Source organism: Lycorma delicatula, chromosome 4 (assembly GCF_047948215.1).
Source record: "Lycorma delicatula isolate Av1 chromosome 4, ASM4794821v1, whole genome shotgun sequence".
Lineage (NCBI taxonomy): Eukaryota > Metazoa > Arthropoda > Insecta > Hemiptera > Fulgoridae > Lycorma > Lycorma delicatula.
The window spans coordinates 86928944-86953314 of record NC_134458.1 but is presented as its reverse complement, the minus strand read 5'-3'; the positions used below and the strand labels follow the sequence as shown (position 1 = coordinate 86953314).

The 24371-nt window shown below is 29.2% G+C and overlaps 1 protein-coding gene across 2 annotated transcripts in view; it reads right to left on the bottom strand.

The window, feature by feature from the left end:
• The window catches only part of SppL (signal peptide peptidase-like protein), an 89346-nt gene extending 66418 nt beyond the window's left edge, over window positions 1-22928 (bottom strand). For both annotated transcript variants that reach the window (XM_075363501.1, XM_075363500.1), the window contains exon 1: window positions 22756-22928. The gene's annotated coding sequence lies outside the window, so the exon portion shown is untranslated. The remainder of the gene's footprint in view (window positions 1-22755) is intronic.
• Window positions 22929-24371: the final 1443 nt, after the last annotated feature.

The window sequence follows — 24371 nt, the reverse complement described above, 5'->3', positions numbered from 1 at the left end:
CTCACTATTTAAATGTCTTCAGCCTTTTTTTATCCTTTCCTCAATGTCTAATTCTCAAATTTATAGAAAACTTATACTTTAGAGATAGCTTTTTTTATAAAACATTTCTTTAAAAATCTAACTCTATCTTACTACAAACTGTTTATTTTTATTAAATGCTTCTTCAGCCAATTATGTTCTTGTTTTAATTTAATTTTTGTGTGCATAATCTTCTACTAATGTTGTACTAGGTACCTATACTATTCTACTAATTCAATTCTTCCTTTTTGCTATGCACATTCATCAGTTTATTATCACTTTTTGCATTACTTTACTTTTTGCTTTCCTACTGATCATTTTTATATGTATTGTCATGTCTTATAATTTGAATGTTCTGTGTCTACTTCCTAAAAACACTGTCATCTCTGTAACATACAATTTATTTTCCTTTTTTCAATGCAATCTCTTGAACCTCTTTTAGAACATTTTTGGTCATATTTTCAACAACTTAATTAAATAAGGTAAAAAAAAATGTTAACATCCTCACTTTATCCTGTCTGAGCCAGTTTTAGGCTTTTCTATTATATACAGTTGCATGTCACTTGACACAATATAATTAATACTAAAATAAAACAGGCACCTTTCATACTCCTCTAATTTAAAAAATATATATATTTAAACACTAAAACTAATATAACATTTACATAAATGCAAAACAACAATAAAATTTTTTCTTTCAAACACAATGTAGTTATGATTCCTGAAGGAAGCAGACCAGGCAATTAACACCCCTATCAACCTCCAGAGATGCGATTAAACAGTTAATTCAGTTGGATATTTCCACACATCATAAAATTCTGTGAAAGGGTGTGGATTTTCCTTGAGGAAGCCTGAAGCTGTACTCACGTAGCTTTTTAGTACTTCTAGACAAGATACACAACAATGGACCTAACGGAGAAAAACAAGAGGAATATTATATCACTTCAGAACAAGTTAAAAGCCAAACTGCTGCAGGGTAGTTCATTTCCATACTGGGACTGAATAATACTACAAAATGCCATAAACTTTAGTTCAGGACAGGAATGAGTAACCTTATATCAAGATGCACGCAGGTTGATTGTCTTCTTCCTTACACACTTTCCAATTTCTTGATTCCTTCTTCCTTAAGTATTTATCATAGGAATTGCATTAGCTACAGCACTAGCTCAATATGTTACATCATACTGGTAACTGGCAGAGCAGCTACTCTACTAGTCTTATTGTGTTTCTTATCTAAAAATTGCATAAAAAACCAAACCAGTCACTGAAGTACCATCAGGTAAAAGCAAGTTTCCCGAGATTTGAATTTAAATACTGTTAATTCAGTTCCAACAATCTAAGAAAATCAGTAATACCAGTATTCAAATAAAAATTAAGATAACCTTGACTGAAATTTAAACCTGTTCTTAAAGTATCACGTGAAATTATTCTTTGTTTTATTAAAAGAAACTATTTTTATAAAAAAGTTTGATATTTTGTACAATTAATCCTAGTACTATATAATTATAATAAAAAAGTAAGATTCTTCTAAGGGATTATAAAAAACAACAGGTACTTCAACCAAATTGCAACAATTATTTATAAAATAAATATGTTGGTCACATTAAGCTAACAAATTCCTATATGGTGTCAATAAACTTGCAGCTGGCTTAATACAACACAAGGGACTAACCGAGATTATCATGAGAGATTTTCAAACTTTATCCAAAAGTTTTACATTTTAACAGGCCCATACCATTAGATATTTGGCACTACCAGTAATTATTAATAAAAAATAATTCAACAGTTTAAATAATTATACTGCATGAAGAACAAATATTCATAAAAACTACAGCAAAACATGCACTTATATTTTTAAACAGGGATGTACTTTTTACTTTAATTACAATTTATTTAAATGAAGATTAAATGAAAATACAGATAAATTTAGAATTACATAAATATAAAATAATGTTTAATTTCTTTTATAATTAAAAAAACTGGACAAGGTAGATCAGCATTTAAATTATCAAAAAAGCTATAGAGAAATCATCTCTGAAAGAACATTTTGTTTATATTTATAATTATATTTAGTTAAATCAATTTTTAATATCAGTGGATAATTAAAATAAAAATCTGTTAAAATTTTATTTCATACTAATAATAGCCATTTGCAATATCCGATTGCTTCTTTGTAAGTGAAATACCACAATTATTTACATAGTTGGATTGTTTCATGATTCACCAAATAATGACTGTACAGACTTTTCTTAAAGTTTACTTTAACAGCAGCTCTGATTACGATTTGAAAAATTATAATTAAATAACTCTTTCATACTGTAATTAAATGTTTTTAAATTCCACCAATTACAAGTAATAACTCAGGTTTCACAACATCTGCTAAGCAAACCTGGTTGAATACAAGCTGAACGTCAAGCTGTTGTACTGTTTCACAAGTTGGAAAAAATAACACATTTCCTTGAAAATTTATTATCTTGATATAAAATCTATCTAAAGAAAAATCTAAATAGCAGCAGAGAACATACTATAAATTACTGGTCACAAGCATAGAATGAAAAATATGGAAAAGGAATTGTAAATGGCAAAAAAATATAAATAGACAACTGTTCAACTTTATCAAAGCTTTAGTACTTTGGAACAGGATAAATTTTCTATAACAATTTCATTCAATCTTATTATCAAAGGTCTAACAGGTCATAATGATGTGAAAAAAATATAACACATTTAATAAGGAAAGTAAAATGGAAGAATTAAAATGAGAGTAGATAAGAAATAATTTCAAAAAGAAAAAATTACTTAAATTAGAAATAAATTAAAATATCTGAAGAATTATCTCTATTTTAAGATTAATCATTTTGAAAGTAAGATGCTGTTAATGCTATTGAACTCTGAAAAAGCAATTCACATCATACTAACAAAATAATTACATATGAAATTTATTTTTTGATTAAACCCGAGACATTTCACTTAATTATTACACTTTTAATTATAAGATAGAAGTGTTTTTATTATATTGAATTAAAGAACTGTTATATAAATGTTTCTGATATTAAACATGGAATTAAAGAAACAACAAGTATAAATTAAGAAATTTGATACAAAGTATAAAAAATCTGTCATAATTTTTAATTAAAAATTTACAATTAATTTTAATTATTATTCAGAGCTCCAATGAAATATACTTTAAGAACTTACACAACTATTGTCCTATCATCCTATCATTCATTTACAATTCATACAATTCAAGTCTACTAATCAACTTATAGCAACAAATTAAATGTAAACAAACGTGGATATAATGCACTCAAAACAAAACGGTATCGGATTCAACACAGAAAAAGAGTGTAGAGTATATATGCAAAGAACAAAACTCTACACGTATTCTTAATGAATGATTCCAATACAACTCTAACACGTAATTAAATACAATCACAAATAAAAAATTTTATTATTCTACCTCTTATAACACCCCTCCACTCTTAATCCATCCCTCCCTTAAACTCCAACAGATCCAGCACATAATTTACAATAACATGATCATGTATTAAGATGTAAGAAAACAAGAATATATGCTCATTTGAATAAAATACTTATTAAGTTCTATAACAAACAACACAGATATTTTACAATTTATTCATTAGAAGTAGTTAAAGAAATACCAAACTTACAAACAATAATAAAATTGATAAAAGTATTGTATCCTCATTGAGAATTTCTTAAATGGCATCCGCTTACATACTTTACAAACTAAAAACTTAATCTTCAGTGATTATAAACATATTCTTCAAGTTTAAAAATTATACAGAAATATGATTATTAATATCATCAACATCATGAGGAATTCCCACATTTTGGCTAGGTCTGCTTTCCACACAAAACACTCTCTTAGTCTAACCCTTCATCGTTTGTTATAGAAGACAAGAAATGATGGGAAGAAGGGATTGCCTATAGGAATGAAGTATAACAGAAGCTTAGTGTACCCAATGACATTTACAGCAGAAACAGACATACTGGAACTAAAAAATTATAGCTATGGTGAAGCTGTAATAGGTCTACCAAACTGTAGATTAGTGTAAACATGATGCTTTTTAAAACCTTAAATATTTATAATCTTAAATCTAATCCGAGAGGTTAATCGACACACACTTTCTGGTTTTGTATTTTTTTTTTGGGGAGGGGGCGAAAAATGCTTGTGTTATCATTGCCCAGAATAAAAATATAAGAATAAAACTTCCAACTAAAAATTATAAAATTAAACAAACAAAAACTTACAACTAATATCAAAGTTAAAATATGAGAGGTTATCTCTAAAGTAAACTCTTTCATTGTAAAAAAATTTATTCTGAAAACATTATAAATATTTTTTATTTCTCTTAAAACTAAATACCTTATACTACTTCTCTATATAATCGCCACAAGAATTAAGACATTTACAGTAGCAATACACCAGCTTCAATATAACCTCATCATATTCTGCTGCTGCCAGTTCATTTAGCCACCGATTAATAGTAATTTAAGTTCATCATCACCTGCGAATTGCTTACCACTCAAAAATTCTTTCTATTTCCCAAACAAATACATGCATCTTTAGCAGTGGAATTTGCACATTCATTACCCAGAATTCCCATGTGGCAAGGGATCCAGCAGAAACTCACTTGTGTGTTGTAATGGTTCAACTCAGCAGTTGCATTGTAGATTTCAGTTATGACACCGAAATAATTTTTTCTAAATCTTGGAGAGCACTACACGAGTCGCCAAAAATAAAGATATGATGGTACTAAGGATTAATGATATTGAAAGCCTTACTTATAGCGTATTGTTCAACAGTAAAGACACTTGTAATATCAGGTAGATCAAACATATGGGTTCTGTCACTAACAACAAATGCACATCCAACGGTATAATTCTGTTTCGATCCATCTGTATGTACTACTGCATCTGGGTTTATCTTGGAGAGGATATGGTGAAATATTTGAGGTGTTGATTCTTTATTGTATGTTCTAAGGTCAAATATAAAATTTATAAGGTTGATTCTCCATGGAGGATATGAACACAGATATGTTGCAAAAGGTATGTCAACATTTATAAGGTGCAGTAAACATTGGCTACAAACACCTACAGGTGCAGTATTATAATGTGGATTGTCCTCATACCTTCGTAAATTAGGACTCCCAAAGACTGTGTCCAAAAGCTGGGTGATTTGGTTGCCCTTTAAAAGAGGCAAAATAAGATAGTAAAAGCAGGTCCCATCTATCCTAATGTGATGGCTCGCTGCAGTCATCAAGTATGCTTACGACAGGGCTTGATCTAAAGGCAGCTGAAAGAAAGTATGATGTACAGCATCCAGCATTTTCAGCATGGCAGGTGACAACCATAATCTAAACGGGAACTAACTAATGAATAACAAAAATGCAACATACATGACCAATCAGCTCCCTAATTGGTGTTGCTAAGGACTGGCAGCATATCTAAAAGTTTTTAACATTTTGTTTTTAATTGTTTAATGTGTTTGACCCATGTAGGACAGCTATCAAAAAGAGTATTGTCGATGTGCACTGGGTGCCAGTGAGGTATAAAAAATAAACAATTCATAATCAGTTTTAACATTTTCAGTAGTAGATTTTAATAGAAATATTGTACCTCCCAAAAAAAGTCATTAAATATTATTTTTCCAACAACTGTAAAATTACTATTATTATAAAGAAAAAACAAACGATGGGTTTTACAACAAAAATCATATCCACATACAGGTTGACTTTCTATGTACATACAACTATGCATGATAAAATCACTAAAAGAAAAATAACATGCAATGCCCATTCACAATGTTTTTACAAATAAATAACATTGTTATAGAACTTTTAAATTAAATTAAATGCTAGATTATGAAGGTTATAAAAACTACAATTACAGATCCTAAAATCCATACGTTCTCATCGAGTACAACTCACAAACGTTTACTTACTTTTGTCACCATGAAAAATTTATTTTATAAACAGGAATAAACCAAAAATGACTAAAAACAGTTTAACTCATTACTAATAAATAGAATTGAACAAAATACTGGACTGCTAGGATAAATGAATTAATTAGCTTCCTTCAGCAAGCAGTTAACTTAAAATTGATAAATATATTGAGGACTGCGCCTTACGAGTCAGAGCATTAACAAATGTATGCGGGCACACTCTTAAAAAGAATAGTTTCATAATTCATACAAAGAAAATTAATATACAATTACACTATCAATAACCATAGGCTGAAGATAAGTACAAATGAACTGATCTTAGAATTAACATAAACTACAAAAAAACAAAGAGAGACAATTATTGGAAAAATTGCACATTATAAGGCACATCATTCTAAAAACATATGATTAATTTTCCTAATCTGCAAAAACCATGATCAAAAAATTTCTTTTACTATACTGTACGGCAGCAAAAATGTTACTGAATAAATTTTACTCCTTAACTACTTTACTTAATAAATGACTGTATTTAATTTACCATTACCTAATTAATTAACCATTACATTTAATTTACCATTACCTTAATTAATTAATTAACCATTACATTTAATTTACCATTACCTTGTTCAATTATGATTAATACCTATTAAACATTTTGTCTAGTGGATTAGGGCAAAGCTGGGATTAAAATATGATAATCAAGGATAGGTTAACGCAAAAACATGTTAGCTTTTTGTATAGAAAAATTTTAATTTTTGAGATCAACATTTTTTTAATAGAACCACTCCATTATTCGGAACTATTTAGTTTAATGAATGTAGAAATTGATTCCGTTTTCAAAATAATTTATCTTCTTTAATTTTATAAGCTTAAAAGTACTATTTGATACAATAATGATAAACTGAAGTTATATTTTACAAATACTATATGAAAAAATACTTCTTTTTATACAGTAAATAGTTATTTCATTCCTATTAAATAAGGTTAGACTCCTGTGTATGAATGTAAATTATCCTTTGCGTGCTTTGCATGTATGGTTTTTCTTAATCAAAATGTTCAATGTAATTCTATTTAATAACACTGGTCCAAAAATTAGAAAAACTTCTTTTGGAACATAAATATCAATAAGTGAATTTTATTCTTTTTTATGCGCCGAATCTCAAAACGAAGTCAGTTTTTCACCACCAACCATCACAATTTAGTTATACATCCTTCTGAAATTGCTGAATAATAAGAAATTTTAAAAGTGCTCAAGTCTATAGGTATAATAAATTTTATAATGTGTTATATATATTTTCAATACTCAATATTTTACTTTGCTTATTAATTTAAAAAAATCTTCTAGAATACAACTACTATAATGAAATAATAAATTACTTCTTTTTTTGTAGTGTGGAGATTTTTTTTTGTAGAAACCAACAGCATTCACTAATCATCAAATCATCCATCTAACTTTGTAACGCTGCTCCATTTGCAATAAATACTGCTGAAAGCGTTTTCCCTACTTTTCGCTCACAGCATCCAAATTTGGTGGGAAACAGCCAAGATGGAAATGCAAAAAATGAATTTTTAATGACAACAGGCAGCCTAAATTTTTATACTTCAACAAAAGAATTTGTACTAATAGATCATTACTTTCTGTTTTGTTATTTCTAAGAAAACCATGGGCTACATCCTTAAATGACTTTCATGCCACTAGTTCTACGTTATTTAACTTTATGTCAAAATTTCTATCACCAAGTACTTTTCTAATTTTAGGTATAACAAATATTCCTTTTTTAATCTGGCTTCACTTAACTTAGATATTACTTGTCTTAAATATTTAAATTCTTCCCTTTCTTTATTTAGCATTTCAACAAAATTCTTCATCGATCACAATTCTATATGTAAAAGTGGCAAAATAACATACTGAGGGTTGACTAAAAGAACTTAATATTTTTTGTCCAGGAATGAAAGTACCTCTTTTTGGCAATTCTTTAACCGCATAATGTTGATTTGTTGCACGATTATCCCACAAACATAAGAAACAGCTGTATTTTATAACTCCACCTTGCAGACCGGGAAGAAAACCAATAACTTTGAGATCGCCACAGATATGCCATAAGCGAGGGTCGTAATTGACTGCTTACAAAATTTATGATATACTTCGACATGTCTCTTTCATTCCAATAGCATATGCTACTGGTGCAGAAGGATTCTTTTTTTAATTATGCAGTAGCATGGCTTATATGCTTGTTTTTGATGAATCAATGAATAACCACCAACCATCAGCTTTATAAGCATACCCAGATCAAACATCAAACCTGTATCACAACAGGAACACACCAGATCTTTCACAGTGATAATCTAGTCTTTATTTCTGTATCCAAAATATGAAATTTTGGTATCCTAAAAATTTTAGTCAATAAATTCCACTACTTTAAGCGTTAGCCTAGTTCTAGTTGCTGTTTTAATAAATTCAATTCGCAAACCAGATTGTTAAGTTCCACTTGCAAAATGAGATATGGTTCACTATTTGATTTTTTCTGGTATGAATCGTCTCTTGAAGCTTATGCCACTACAGTACTTTTAGAACAATCCTCTTCAGAATCTGAAATCTCCTGCCAGAAAGCTGGGGCTGTTGGAATAAGTAAATAATCTCCATCAGCAAATAGTCTCACAGCTGATGGAACATTTAGGTACACAATATTGCTTTTATTCTTTGAAGAAAAACCAGTGATATTTGTTAAACAGAAGTAGTAGCCATTTTAATGATTTGCTGGATTGCGCCAAACTGTAGGTATAACAAAAGGCAAACTGCTATGTAAAGTCTTATAATCCTTTTCCCCTTGTAATCATTATGTTAACATAACACTTACTACATGTTATATGCAGTGCCCATTGTTTATCTTCATCTCTCAGTGGACAACCAAATTACGCCCATAAGCAGTTTTCATCAACTCTGGAATTGGCCTACGCTGACTCTTTTTAGTGAACTCACCACAGATATAACAAAAAAACATTTAGAGAATTTTTACACAAACATGTTTGCAAGCTCATCATGTAAATATAAGCTGATGTTAAAAAAAATTAATAAAATCAATTCACGTAAAATTAAATTAATTTATTAAAATTGATTAACTGGAAAAACTAATGGACAATAACTAACTCAAATCTTACAATTTAACACACACTACGGCACACAAGTTTAACCACCAGTGGCTTCAGTTGTACTGACATATTGGGTGTTTTCAAAGAGATAATATTCTAAAATGACTCATTTAAACTGTGATTGAAATGATGCCACGTATTGATGCAGATTTTATTTATTCTGCAATTAGTCATACTCTTAGTCATATCAGGCATGTTTATCATGTTTATAACATAATGCACACGACAACAATCATTTCTATATGCATAAAAAAATTACATAATAGGAATGTTTTAACTACTCAAAAACATGACATGATAACAGAATTTTTTATTAATTTTCTATTTAAGCATAAAAAATACTCTATAAAATACTCATTAACATCTGTTCCAAAAAAAAAAAATTATAGAAATTTCCATAAGATATGTATGTACAAACGTACATGTGATGGCCTGTACTTTGATTACTACTTCAGAACTGGCTGAACATAAATTCTTCAAAAATGTTTTACATTTGGAACAATGATGGCATTAAAAAAGGGGAGGAATTTTTTACAGTTTTTAATTTTTGAAGTGTCTTGGAAAATTATGCTTCAGTAAGATGAAAGTACTTTATATTTTAAATGAATTATTTATTAAATAATAAATTATTTAAAATATAAAGATCCGAATTTAGGAGCGAGAGACATTCAACATTATTTGTAAACAGTTTTGCCTCATATTTCAAAAACCCGTCGACCAAACAAATAGAAATTTGGCACATCTTGTGTTGTTTGAAAATGGTGTCCCTTGACCGCCATTTTGACTCCTGGACTGTTTGTCTGGATTGTTTGGAGGTGCCTCCTGGACAAACAGTCCAGGAGGCACCCACTCTTTATGAACAATTCCCTTGGAATCGAAGAAGCACACAAGCATGCATTTCACTCTTGACTTATTATCTTGACATGTGAGCTTTTTTTGGTCTGGGTGATCCCTTTGAGCACCATTGCAAACTTTGGCGTTTTGTCTCTGGATCTTATTGAAAAAACCAACCTTCATCACCAGTGATAACACGGCTCAACAAATCTGGATTGATTTCCGTGTTTCTTGCAGTTGTTGTGTGAAATTTTTGGGGACCATTTTTCCACAAATCTTTCTCATACCAAGATCTTCAGTTAATATTAGACGAACCGTTTCTTGATTGATGTTGAGTTCTTCTGCAATCATTTTAACGGATAATCTTCGATCAGATGGTACAATTTTACGCACCCTGGTCAAGTTGACATCTGTCCGTGAGGTTGATGGTCGTCCACTGCGGTCTTCATCTTCAACATTCGTTTTGCTTTCACTAAAAATTTTATGCCACCGAAAAACTTGAGCTCTTGACATAACCTCCTCTCCAAAAGCCTTCTGAAGCTTACCATAAGTTGTCATCGCGTTTTAACCCGATTTAACGCAAAAAGAAATGGCAAACTGTTGCGCAACATTTTGCGGTTTCATTTCTGTGACAAGAGACACAAGCACGTGTTCACTTATTACAGCACAACTCACGACTGAGCAGTTGCATCAATGTGCCGCTTAGACTAGAAGTAGCTTATAGACCAAGGTCAAAGATGGTGTGCCTACGCAAGCTGCAGGGTTGCTACATCTTGCAAAGAAAAATCAGTCTCATTACTTTATTGTTGCACCTCATATATACTGAGTGATATTTAAGTATGGAAACAGCTTTGTACTGCATATCTGAGAAGTAATTGGAGGCAGAAAGAAATGGGGTTCTACATAATTTTTTAAAAAATCTGCATTATGGTTGGTTTTAAATTTTTGTCCATCTTGAATGAAACTTAATTTTTTAAAATAGGAACGTGGACATATGGAACACAATTTCAATTTAAAATTTTACAAGAAAAACAATGGTAAACCCCATTTTTCTGTTAATGCTTTTGTTACTGAGTTATAAGCATTCAAATTTGAAGTGACAGAAGAATCTTGTTAACAACAAAACAAGGTAAAACGTGCTGCATGAACAATTTTATTGCATTTTACATTAATAATGCATATAACAGCAAACTTTAAATAGTGCTATAATATTGACTGATAATAATAAACAATAATTAATAAATAACAACACAACAAATTAAACGGCTATATCAAGTGATATTATTTACTTTAAATATTAAAATATTTATTTTTATATTTTAAATAAATGTTCTAGATTATAAATTACTAATGAAAAAATACTGAAAGCACACCATGATGAATGTTCAAAATGCTTCCCCTCTACAGCTTAGCAATGTGTTAATTTTATAACCGTTGTACCATGGCTGGTGGTACACAAGCAAATTCATCAATTATTCTTATTTTCAATCCGTCAATGTCTGCAAGTTTTGTTTTGTAAACATTATCTTTCAGGTATCCCCAAAAAAGTAATCCAGAAGACACAGGTCTGGAGACCTGGCAGGCCATTCTATGGGTCCTCTACAGCCTTTCTAGCAACTTGGAAATTGTTCATTTAAAATTTGCCGTGCCTTTAGATAATAACAAAGTGGTGCCCCATCTTGCTGAAACCATACGTTATTATTTAATTCTTGTCCAACATTTTCCAGGATATTTGTTAAAATCCTATCGGCTAACAAGTTGCAGTAAGCATCTCCTGTAAGATTGTCATCTAAAATAAAAGGCCTTACAATACAATGACCAACAATTCCCACCTCCAAACGTTCACCTTCTGAGAGTGCTGTGTATGAGCTTCCAACATCCATCTAGGATTATTATCGCTCCAATATTAACATTTTTGCTTATTCACATGGCCATTTAACATAAATGTGACTTCATCAGTAAATATTAATGGATTAGAAAAATTTTCGTCTGTGTCTAACTTTTGCATTATATATCACAATACTCAACTTGGCAGTTAAAATCAGCTTCTGAAAGGTTTTGCACCAAGTGTAGTTTATAAGGGTGAAATTTACTTGATTTAAGAATTTTTTGAACTGAAAAATAACTAATATCATGATGGATAACTTTCCAAATCAATGATTGAGAGTCTTCAACAAAGTTCTGCAATACATCTAATGACTTCGCATCAGTTGTGACTTCTTGGACTACCAGTATGACGATTCTTTACAGTACTGATTTCTTCAAATAGCAGTGTCTTGATCAGATGATTTACTTACTGGTTCTCTGTTTGGAAATCTATTATTAAATAAATCACATGTCTCTTGTAAAGGCCAAATTCTGTCACCATACTCATACATCACCAACAGAGTTATTTGAAGATTTAATATTTAAAAAAAAAATAAATGAATGATAAACCTTTCATAAAAAAAATAAAAAATAAATTTTTACTGGCACTATCAAAATTTATTATTACAAGTATGTGAAGTAAAAAGGCGAAAGGAGAAGTTAATAAGTTGCATTGTTTTAATGTAATACAAACTGCATTGTTGTAACTTAACAGCTGATTTACTCAACTTAATTTATAACAAATTTTTTAAATAAGTATTTCCAGCTGATTTGTTTCACTTACAATAAGTAACAAATATCAGCTGATTAATGTTGGAAGTTAATTTTTAATTAGAAAATAATATCAGTTGATATAGCTGTTTAATTTATTGTTGTGTTGTTAATTATTATTAGTTATCGTTTATTATTATCAATATTATGGCACTAGTTAACGTTTGTTACTGTATGCACGTGTATGTAAAATGTAATAAAAAAAATACATAAGCGCGTTTTACCTTGTTTTATTGTTAACATGATTTTTCTGTCATTGCAACTTTAAATGCTTATAACTTGATAATGAAGGCATTAACAGAAAAATGGGTTTCACCATTGTTTTTCTTGTAAAATTTTAAATTGAAATGTGCCATATGTCCACCTTCCTATTAAAAAAATTAAGTTTGTTTCAACATGGTGGATCAAAGATGATGAACAAAGATTAAAAACCCACCATAAAGCAGACTTTTTTAAACTATGTAGAACTCCCATTTCTTTCTGTCTCAAAATAACTCTCAGGTAAGCTGTTTCCATACTTATCATCTGTGTGTGTATAATATATATATATATATATATATATATATATATATATATATATATCCCAAATCTGGCCCAATTTTTTATGCAATCTGACAAGGTTGTAACACAGTACCCAATTTTTTTAAAATTAATTAGCCCAATCTGAATAACACTGCACTGATTTGGCCAACTTTTTGAAGTAAATAATTACTCAAATAAATAATTTTTTAAGCACCAAAAACAAGAGTACAGAGCAAGACTCATACTTAAAATATCAATTTTTTAAACTTTAATTTTCAAAAGTTAAAAATACAACTACCTAGTATTAATGTAGACGACATGGGAACATTTAAAAAAAAAATTCCATGGAATCTCCAACATAGGAAGTAAAATTTGGTTTTCAATTTCTGTTTTTTTTTTTTGTTTTTTTTTTTTAAGTTATGGCTATTAAAACTTTATACAAATTGCTTTACTCAGAATTTTGATCTTTTTCACTATTTTGAGTCAGATATGCTTTCTGTATCATGTTACTCAAACTAATAGAAACACTACTTTCATTATTATTAATAATAATGGTTATAATCATTAATAACAAGCCTCCCAAATTTGAGCTGTGGAATTTTTTAACTTTTGATAACTGATTCCTACATAATTTTCAGTGCTGAATCTGAAAATAACCTTCAATTTTTTACATTACATCAGGATTTTTCACAAATCACAAATTTCAAAATTTGTAAAAAGTTGAAAAATTGTGAAATGTAATACTGTAAAACTAACATAAAACTTTTTTTTTATAATAAATGAATATAATATATTTAGTTTTTTTTTTTAGTTTATACTATGCATTCTTATAGCTAAACAGTTGAGTGGTCTAAATAGGAAGGCAGGGGGAGTTTGGGTTGCAGATGACAAGATGGTGGGAGAGCTTGGCCAACAGGTTGTGACAAGACTTAATAAGATGTAACATGTTTATTGGAAGCTATCCATGCTACTTATGCACTGTGCAACTGCTATCAATGCTGTTTCAACCATCAGCATGCATAAATTCAGTTTTCCATCCAACGTGATCAAACATGTTTTTGTCGGTGGAAAATATATTTTCAGGCAATAAAGCAAACTTTACATTTTCAAAAGTCTTTAAGAGGCAGCAAAAATTCAGCAGATTATTTTTGTTACATTTGTGGTGAGTTAATGATGGAAAGGCAAACAAAAATATAATAAGTTTTGTTTGACAAGTGTACCTCATGTATTTTGGAGTGAAGATAGGAGATCAAGACAAAACCTGGGAAGCCCACTATGTTTGCTACACATTTGTTGAAGGACTTTGACAGTGATCAAAGGTGAACAAGAAGCGTTCAGATTTGGAGTTCCAATGGTGTGGCGAGAGCCATGAAAATACACCAATGATTGTTTTTTTTGTTCAATTGGTGTTCACGGTTTCAATCTGAATAAAAAAAGACTCATCTATCCAAACATGTTCATCCACTTTATATTCATCCACTTGATATTCATCCACTTTACACCCGGTTCCTCATGGTCCAGATGTACCAGTGCCAATTCCAAGACAAAGTTTACCTGAACAGACAAGTGATTTAAATGAAGATAACATTGAGGAGTACGAACCCAGAGATAGCTGTGCACCAGAGCTTTATTCACAGTCTGAAGTATATGATTTGGTTTAGAGTGACGATGTAGTTTAGAGTAAACGATTTGTGGCGAGACATACATCAGACCAAAGAAGATTCAGAATTGCTTAGTTCGAAGCTTAAGGAGAAGACCGGCTGGCAGCTGGCAACTCATTTTCTCGGTTCAGGTACAGAGAAAAAGATTTTCTTCTGTATTTTTCAGAAGTAGGAGAATTAATGGTCTGCACTGATGTACATGACTTTTGACTCGATTTAATGTTCTATATGAAAGTATAGATTGGAGACTGATTAGATTGTTCATAGATTCATCCAAAAGAAGCTCAAAGTTGTCCTTTTTCACAATCAGAATACATATCCGTCAATACCCACCAGACATTCTGTCCATTTAAAAGAAGGTTATCGTAAGTTGAAATTCGTTCTTGATAAAATTAAAAACTACAATTATAAGTGGGTTACATGCGGTGATCTCAAAACAATATCAATGCTCCTCGAACAGCAAGGAGGACACACAAAGTTTCCTTGTTTTTTGTGTGAATGGGATCACAAACAGAGAAAATCATTGGAAGGAAAATTGACCAAAAAGAGCTTCATTAGAACCTGGAACCAAACATGTGCTCCGAAAAGCTATCATAGATCCAAATAAAGTTCTCCTTCCTTCCACCTTTGCATATCAAGTCAGGCTTGATGAAGCAATTTGTCAAAACTTTACCAAAAAAAGGTAAATATTTTAAATGCATCTTTGACAAATTTTCAGTCTTATCAACTGTCAAACTAAAAGAGATGTCTTTACTGGTCTTGACAATAGAAAACTACTCAAAGGTGGTAATTTTGAGAAACAAATGGAAGTTGCACAAAAAGAAGCCTGGGGAGCCTTTAAAGACGTAATAATCAAGTTTTTGAGCAATAAGAAGGATCTGAACTTCAAATCAATTGTTGAGAACATGCTCCGAAATTATAAAAATTTAAACATGAGCTTGAAGGTTCACATCCTAAATTCACATGTGGACTATTTTCCTAAAATCTGAGTGCTGTTCGTGAAGAGATGGGTGAAAGATTTCATCAGGACATGAAAAAATGGAAAAGTTTCAAGGAAAATGGACTACTACAATGATAGCAGACTATTGTTAGATGTTACACTGAGATGAACCCTATAGAGAACATAGAAGGAAAAGCATGAAGTAGAGTATAAGCCATCCAAAGAAACTTCAACACATGAAATAGAATTGTAAGTATTTTACATACTTCGTCATTAATGGTGGGTGAAGAGAGGGAGTGGTTCCAAAGACATGAGGTACCACATAAAAATTAATTAAACAAATAAGAATAAATTAATTTAAAATGCACTATAACAGAAATTAGGCTTATTTTGTGGCAATTTTCATTTAAAATTAAGGAGTCAATGATCCCTCCCTCATGCCCTTCTCTTCAGACCACTCAACTATTTCACTATAAGAATACCTACTAAACACCAAAAAGTAAATATGCCAAAAAGTAAATATATTACACTATTATTAAAAAAAAAACCTTTTTATTATTTTCATTGTATCATATTTTAGCAATTTTTCAACTTTTTTACAGATTTTGAAATTTGCAATTTGTGAAAAATCATGACACGATGGAAAAAATTGTTTATTTTTGGATTCAGCGCTAAAAAACAAATAAGAATCAATTATCAAAAACTAAAAAACACAATCATTGCAGATTTATGTAATTTATATTTAATAATAATATTCACAATTTTTATCATTTATTTTAATTCTATTTAATTTAATAAAATCATTAACTTCATAGCATTAAACATTATTTGATTTTTTATTTGTAAAAGTCATTTACAATTTTTTTTAAAATTAAATAAATTTTATTAACTAAATTTTATATTACTCAATTTAAACATTTTGTTGAAAACAAGGGACAGTGCTGGAAATGTTTTGCAATTCTTTGTCGACTTTTTTTTTAATTGCCCTCATTTTTCATTTTAATGTTTATTATTTACGTGATTAATTTACTTAGAGAAAATACATTACATCTACAACAATATGCGTTAATTACCTAATCTGATCAATTCCCTGAGAAGCTATGAATCTACAACATTGCTGATTATAACATTAAAAAAAATCACTATTATCGGCACATAAATTCAAACAAATAGTAATCTATCTTTTATATTCACACGCTTCACTGCACAGCACCACATACAATTTCATTTACAAACTTTTGTCTGTAAAGTGAATTTACAACAGAGTTGGAATAAAAAATTGACAGCTGACAATTGTGACTATTGAAAAGGCATGTTAGTAATTTTAAAAATGCTATGATAAATAGAAGAAATCCACTAGTATAAACAGAACAGCAACAGCATAAGTAATACTTATGCATCAGCTCAACAGGGGAATATGGTATCAAGGAAAAAATAATTAAATTTAGACAATTAGTCAATTTATTAAAAAAAAAAGGCAGTTAATTTATAATAAATTTTCAACTGTTTATAAGAGAGAAAAAGCCATTAAAATTACTAATAATTGATTAAATAAAACTTCAGAAAACTACTATATATTTTTAGTTTATAGAATTTAAATAACAAATTGGAATATTTATCTATTATTTTATATATAATAAAATGTACAACAATGTTCGATAGGTTTTTAAAATAAATCTAAAGAAGCAATTTTATGTTTATTATAAATTATAAACTTGTAAGAGTTATATTTTTATTATAAAAAAAAGCCATTACTTTCAGAGAAAATAACTCTGGTGTATCTTTTACCTGAGACAGTTTACACACATCAGTGCGAGAGGGGGTGGGGGAGAAATAAATAAGATTATATACTCCTTTCTGTAAAAATGCAATACATACACTCCTAATTGATATAAGATAGTGATTTATGTCTATACAGTTTTATAAATGTAGGGGGAAGCATATTCTATACACAGAAAATAGAAGTAATATGCGTTAATAAAAAATATATCAGTAATATAATATAATTTTTAGTTAAATAATGCTCTTGCAAACATATTTATGTACATTAATGCCCGACAATGATGTATTTAAATACATTGCAACAAAATCTTAAATAAGTTAAAATAAATCTTCACAATAACTGACTTAAAAAACTTTTTAACAGGAAAAAAATGGTTCCCACAAACAAAGAAAAGTACGTTAATTTAAAGCTACATGTACAGACACATAAACATTTCCAAATTAGGGTACATGGCTGTATCCAAATTTTAGTTCCCTGTTACAGCATAAGTTCAATCTTTCAGGGCACATTTAACTATTAACAAAAAAAATTTCAGAACACTTGCTTGAAAATTTCTAAAAATGTTATCTCTGTAAAATATCATATATATTATTTCATGTAAATCGATATACTGTGTGTGTGTGTATGTGTGTATACATATATATATATATATATATATATATATACCCACAACCACCCACCCACCCACATGCATGCATGTACACACACACACACACACACATACAAAATCATTAATAAATTTTATTCTAAATTTAAAAAAAATGATATTTGTAAATTTAGGTTATCTCTCAACTGCATTTGTTTAACAACATGACAAAATGTGGTAATAATCGAAAATAATTAATTGTTAAACAACTCAATTTCAAACATTAATCATTTTAAAGATTAAACATTTAATATTAAGCAGTTTTAAACTAAATTTTATGAGAATTATTTAAATTTTTCCTTAAGACTGTTTGTTTTCAGAACTCAAAATGTTCAATGTTATATTTCAAAATATATTGTTTAGTTTTTCAACACTTACCACAATATTGAAAAAAATAAAAACAAATAAAGCATTAAATTTAGCATAAACCATGCTTGAATCCAAATTATGATTATCACTTTTACTACGGAATAAGCAGTTTCTTTTTTCTTTTTATTTATTGACTATTGGTACACTTAGAATCACAAACAAATTACAAGTAAGCATAACAGTTATTTTGACATATACATTAAATCATATCATTAAATATAAGGAAAAAATTATGTAGGCAGGCCACGTTTGGAATATGTAAAACAAATTGTTAGGTATGTAGGATGTAGAGGGTATAGTGAAATGAAACGACTAGCACTAAATAGAGAATCTAGGAGAGCTGCATCAAACCAGTCAAATGACTGAAGACAAAAAAAAAAAATACATTAAATAATTATTAAATGCATCTATAACTGTTGCAGGAACTGAGATACAATCTTTCATAATTTGTGCATAGTATGAACAGATCAGAACATCTATTTTTAATCATACTTTAATTGGGTATATTCTTTATATTTTTGAATAAATATTTGAAAATCTCTATACAGATGTATGAAATAACAGTGGTACAATGTGACAAACTACAAATCTTCAATCTGTGATGTGTTCGTCAACTGTGTATTCGGTGCACATGCTTCATGCATTTATGTAACTAACTCTGACAGGGTTATTTTCGCAAGGATGTTAAAATCATAATACTGAGTGTTCTGAGAAAATTAATTTTAACTCAGGTTCAACCATCATTATCTTCAACCAAATTTATATATTTATCACATATAATTCAGAAATGAATTATAAATTAATTTGTACACTTATGGTAATGCATAACAAACAGAAAATAGTGCAATTATTTGTTATGTTTAAAAAGATAATAAAAACCCCATTTATATTACACAAAAGAATAATTTATTTTTCAATTCAATCGTAAAATAGTCTGATTTTCTTTTGTACCTATCTGTTATCTTAATACCCTTCTATTTCTTGATGTATAAGCTTGTTTTGTTTTATTTCTTAATTTGTAGTAACTATCATTTATATCATATAATTAATTGTTAACTACTATGTTTATCTTCTATGGAAATACAATGGAAGAGCTAAGCATAAATGGCTATTGAACTGAAAAACAAGAAAATGCTCAGAAACACTTTATTAAAGATTTACTTAAAATCTAAACCTTGATAGCAATTTAGATTGCTAAACAACTATAATCAGTGGATGTTAAAGAAATGGTGTAGAAAAAAAAGATACTTTAAGAAATTAAAAGTATGATAAGAAGTAATAATAAATATTACCTACCAATTAAACAATACTTACAAAGTGAGTTCTTCTAACAGCCTTTGCAGAATAAAAATAAAAACAACCACACTAAAATCATAAGTACTGTTTTAACAATCCCAAACATAATTATTCAGGAAATTGGTGCTGCTTAAAACTATACTTTTTTATCAAGTTGTTTATACTTTTTACTTTTAAACTAAAAAAAAATTTCAACGTACTTGTTTTGTAGTGTTTTGTTAAGTATTGTGTATTATAAATTAATATTTATTTATTCTCAATTACCGATTTTATTAAATATATATATTTTTTTTGTTCTGTTAACAATTGAAACAGCCATCTACTTTTAGATTATAAGTAAACTTTTTGTACATTGCTCATTAGTATTTTTTTATTTTAAAATTTATTTTTACACAAATGATTGCAAAACAAGCATTAAATATTAAAGTGATATCTTACACAATGTAAACTATTTAATCACTTGCTTATCAGCATGATCATCCACCCACACAGTGTTATGTATTAACAGCATAAAGTTTAATTTATCTTTTTTGTGCTCATTTGTATAACACATTGTGTTTTTCAGGTCATATGCTTGTGAAGTTTCATTATGTTTTATATGGCATAATTAGCAATACAAGATGACCTGTGTATGACATAGGAAGGATATCTACACAGGTAAAACTCCAAAAACAGAAGTAAAACTTTATCAAACAGTTTTGCTACAATAACTAAACAAAGTGACAAATGTGAAAATAAGCATAACACAGAACTCTATATTAGTACTTTGGAACAATCATGCAAAATCATGAGATACCTTTCGGTTGGATATTTTAAACGTTGGTGGGCTGAGCAACTCATGTCAATAAACTTACGTAGCAGGCAGTTAAATATGTTCACAGTAGTGTTAATTGATTGGAAAATGTATTTATGAGAGGCTTAATCCTACGATACAAAGGCAATTTCAGGAAAATTATCACAGTGGCTCATTGTAGAAATAGATGAAAGTATTTACTCAATACAAAAATCATGCAAGAAGGGAGTTCTGGTAGTATATATAAAGAAAACCCCAAAAGCCCATTGCACAAGTTTCTGATAGATATGTGCATGCCCTACTTCAGATTAAAAATAGGATTGAACCCGGACTACTGATTCAGACTCCTGGAGCATTTACAATCAAGATGTACTGAGAGCAACAAGATTATAATACCTGATAAAGGTGCAACCATAGGTACAACTCCATGAATCCCTTGTCTAGCGTTTATAAGCAACATATTGAACATCATGAAGGGGATCCTTCAAAATCCATAAGACATCAAGAAACAACACAAAACTATCTAGAGGGAGCTACAAAGCTTAATAATAATTTCATAATCCATAATCTTTGCAGAATGCATGTTGCAATACTTATTCTAGGTACTACAGTGGAATTCTGGTCCCCTGAGGTACAGCCAATTCATGAAAGAAAGAATTTTTGTTATACATACTGTTAATTAGTGTAAGCAGTACACAATATGGAAAAATGTACACTACATAAAATTAATTCATCTACTTTCACCTTAAGTATATAATGAAAGCAAAATTCAACAAAACTTGAACACCAAATTCATAAAAAAATAATTAAATGAAGCCAATAAGAGCAAAAATATAATAGTCAGTTCTATTAAACTGCAAAAATTAATCTTCAGAAAAAATATTACATTACAGTAAATAATACAAAATATAAATGCAAAAACATGATTTGAAAACATAAGGAAGTAGGGAAGTTTGATAATACTCTTTCTAAGTTTTGTAAAATTGTTATTAAAATATAAAACATTTAACTTGTAAAAACTGTGATACACTTATTTGCCATATAATTCATATGATGTGCAGCACCCTGAAACATAAATGCCAATAACCTCAAAGTTTACACTACTTCAATACAGAATTTTCTGACATTTTGATATTTCATGGATAATCGCTTGCAAAACTATACACATCAAGAGAGAATTAATTATATTTATATGTGTATTCAATGCGTTTGGATGGAAATTAAAAAATAAAGACTGTAATACAGCATAAAATCAACTGTTGTACGGAGAGACTTTATACAGAGGGTAATAGTAAGGTTTTTACTACATTCTCCCTAAACAATAGTAAAACAAATACAAATTATGCAGTGGTTTTTGGTAAATATCATAACATTTATATTAATGTCAGAAAAATGTTCTGCGTTTCATTTCACACTAATATCAACTCTATTTCACTGGTACCAATTTCCTTGCAAATTAATTTTTTTTTAAATATATTTTAATTATACACAATAAATGAATGCATATGAATATAGTAAAAAAAAACTAAAATGTAAACACAAGTATAGAAATCTAACAATATGAAATGCAGGATAAGTTTTAACAAAACTACTTACATTCTATGATATTTTACATACTCTGCAGTATTTAATTTTTTTTTTTTTAATTGTGATACTGGTTAATTAATAAATCAAAATCACATCCAGTCATGTAAAGGATTTCTATTCATTATTTACAAACATAATTAAAGGTTAGTGGTAACAAGTATTGTAGGTTATCATTATTTCATTATTCAGCAAAATACTTACACTAAAATTTTGGAAACATATAAGTTTAAAATTAATGAAAACACGATTAACATTTCTCACAGGAAGTATTTTACTGTTCTACCTACACCAAGTAACCCAAACTTCCACAGCTATTAATGATTACCATCGGACTAAAATTGAGTTTCTAGGGCTAAAATATGATAAAAAAGTAAATAAACTTCGATAATATGGTCTAAGAGGTCATTTTATTAACTTTGAGGAATTATTTAAAAATAACCTAGTTTACAATACAATTCCTATTACGATACCATCATGACGTTTTTTGTAGTTAATTGCACATCAGAATATATTCACTATACTAAAATATAAACTATTTTTTTTCTTTTACTGACCAGCTATCTAACCAATATCCTCCATGGGCCTAAATCATCTATTACAAAAAAATTCATTTACAAGTTTACATTTGTGAAACATATTTACTTTCACAGCACTATTCTGATGGCCTAAATCCTTTATTAAACAAAATTATATCTCAGAAGTCGCCATCTTAAGTAAACATCACGTGACCAAATTACCAATACCAGCAGCTTCTGTACCCTAAATTATTATATTGTTCGGTCAAACAGCTGTCGTTTAAAATTCCAAAAATTAAGCTGTACAATTTACTTCTTAGCTTTTGCATAATTAGCTCTATAAAAAAGGAGTAGAAATAATCAGGGACAGGTCATTTTTTGTAACACAACCCAGCTTATTAGAAATATTTTTTTAAGTCAGTAAAATATTTCAGCTCATTTAATTTTTTATTGACACCTTAAAAGTAGCCATTTTTTGTTAAAATTCTATGTGCTAAAATATTTATGAAATTTTTGCTAAATTTGTTATATATTTTTTTAAAAATCATCTGCTTTCTTAAAAAGTATGACTTCATGGACACCTATTTTCGAGCGAGAAAATATTACGCGCGGAATTTCTCAGTTTTAAACGGTAATTATTGAAGAAAGACCGTTGATTCCCATTTTGTAATCAGAGTGCATAACTTTCCATATATATGTAACAATACGGCATTGTTATTGTTACCTATCTTCTCATTATAGCACTAGTGACGTCATTATTCATTTTTGAAGTATTATGGCAATAATAATAACTGATAATTTTTTCATCTGAAGATCAATTAAATTGATTTTCCTTATTTGCATTACAATAAACCCTCTTCTTATCATTGCCCTTTTGAATATTCTTACTTTGTAATTTGTTACACCTGTAACAAAATAATAAAATAAAAACTCATTTTAAATAATGAAATTTCAAATTAACGAAACATTTTCTTCCTGAAATCTTTTTTTGGAGCTTATTATCAAATAATTTTAAGTATTTTTATCATTACCTTATCAATTGAGAACCTGTTAGTACCGCTGTAAATGGTGTCCATCTTAAAAAAGTTCTTAAGCCATAAGAAAAATCTTAAGAAACTTCTAAGTAAAAGTAAGAAATCACATAATACATTCAATCTATGAAAGTTTATTTCCTTTTGTTTAAGTAAGTTAAGATGTTGAATTTTGTATGTTATAAGTAACATTTGTGTGTATTGAATATGTTTTTTGTATCTACATGTGGTGAATGTGAATACAGTCTGCCAGATGTAGCATTTAGTGCAGTGCATTTGGAAAGTCACTGTGCAGTATGCTTTAGAATTATGTGCTGCATTTTGCTCTTTTGGCATTAGGTTGGTCGCCCTGTGGGTTCATTGGGCATTACTCAGTAATAAACCAAGAAGTTGTTTGTTAGTTTTTGAGTTGTGATTGAACTTGCTCCGTTTCGTTTCGTGTTGTTTTGTTTAGCGGAACCAACAGTTGTGAGAAACATAATGGTTCTTTTGGTAGAAGAACGCATTTTTCTCATTGAAGATGACAAGTATACTAATTTAGTGAAGGATAAGTTTTCCAAAGAGTAATCCTGTTGAAGACACCAATAGAAGTGGAAGATCACCTAAACTAAATGAACAGAAACT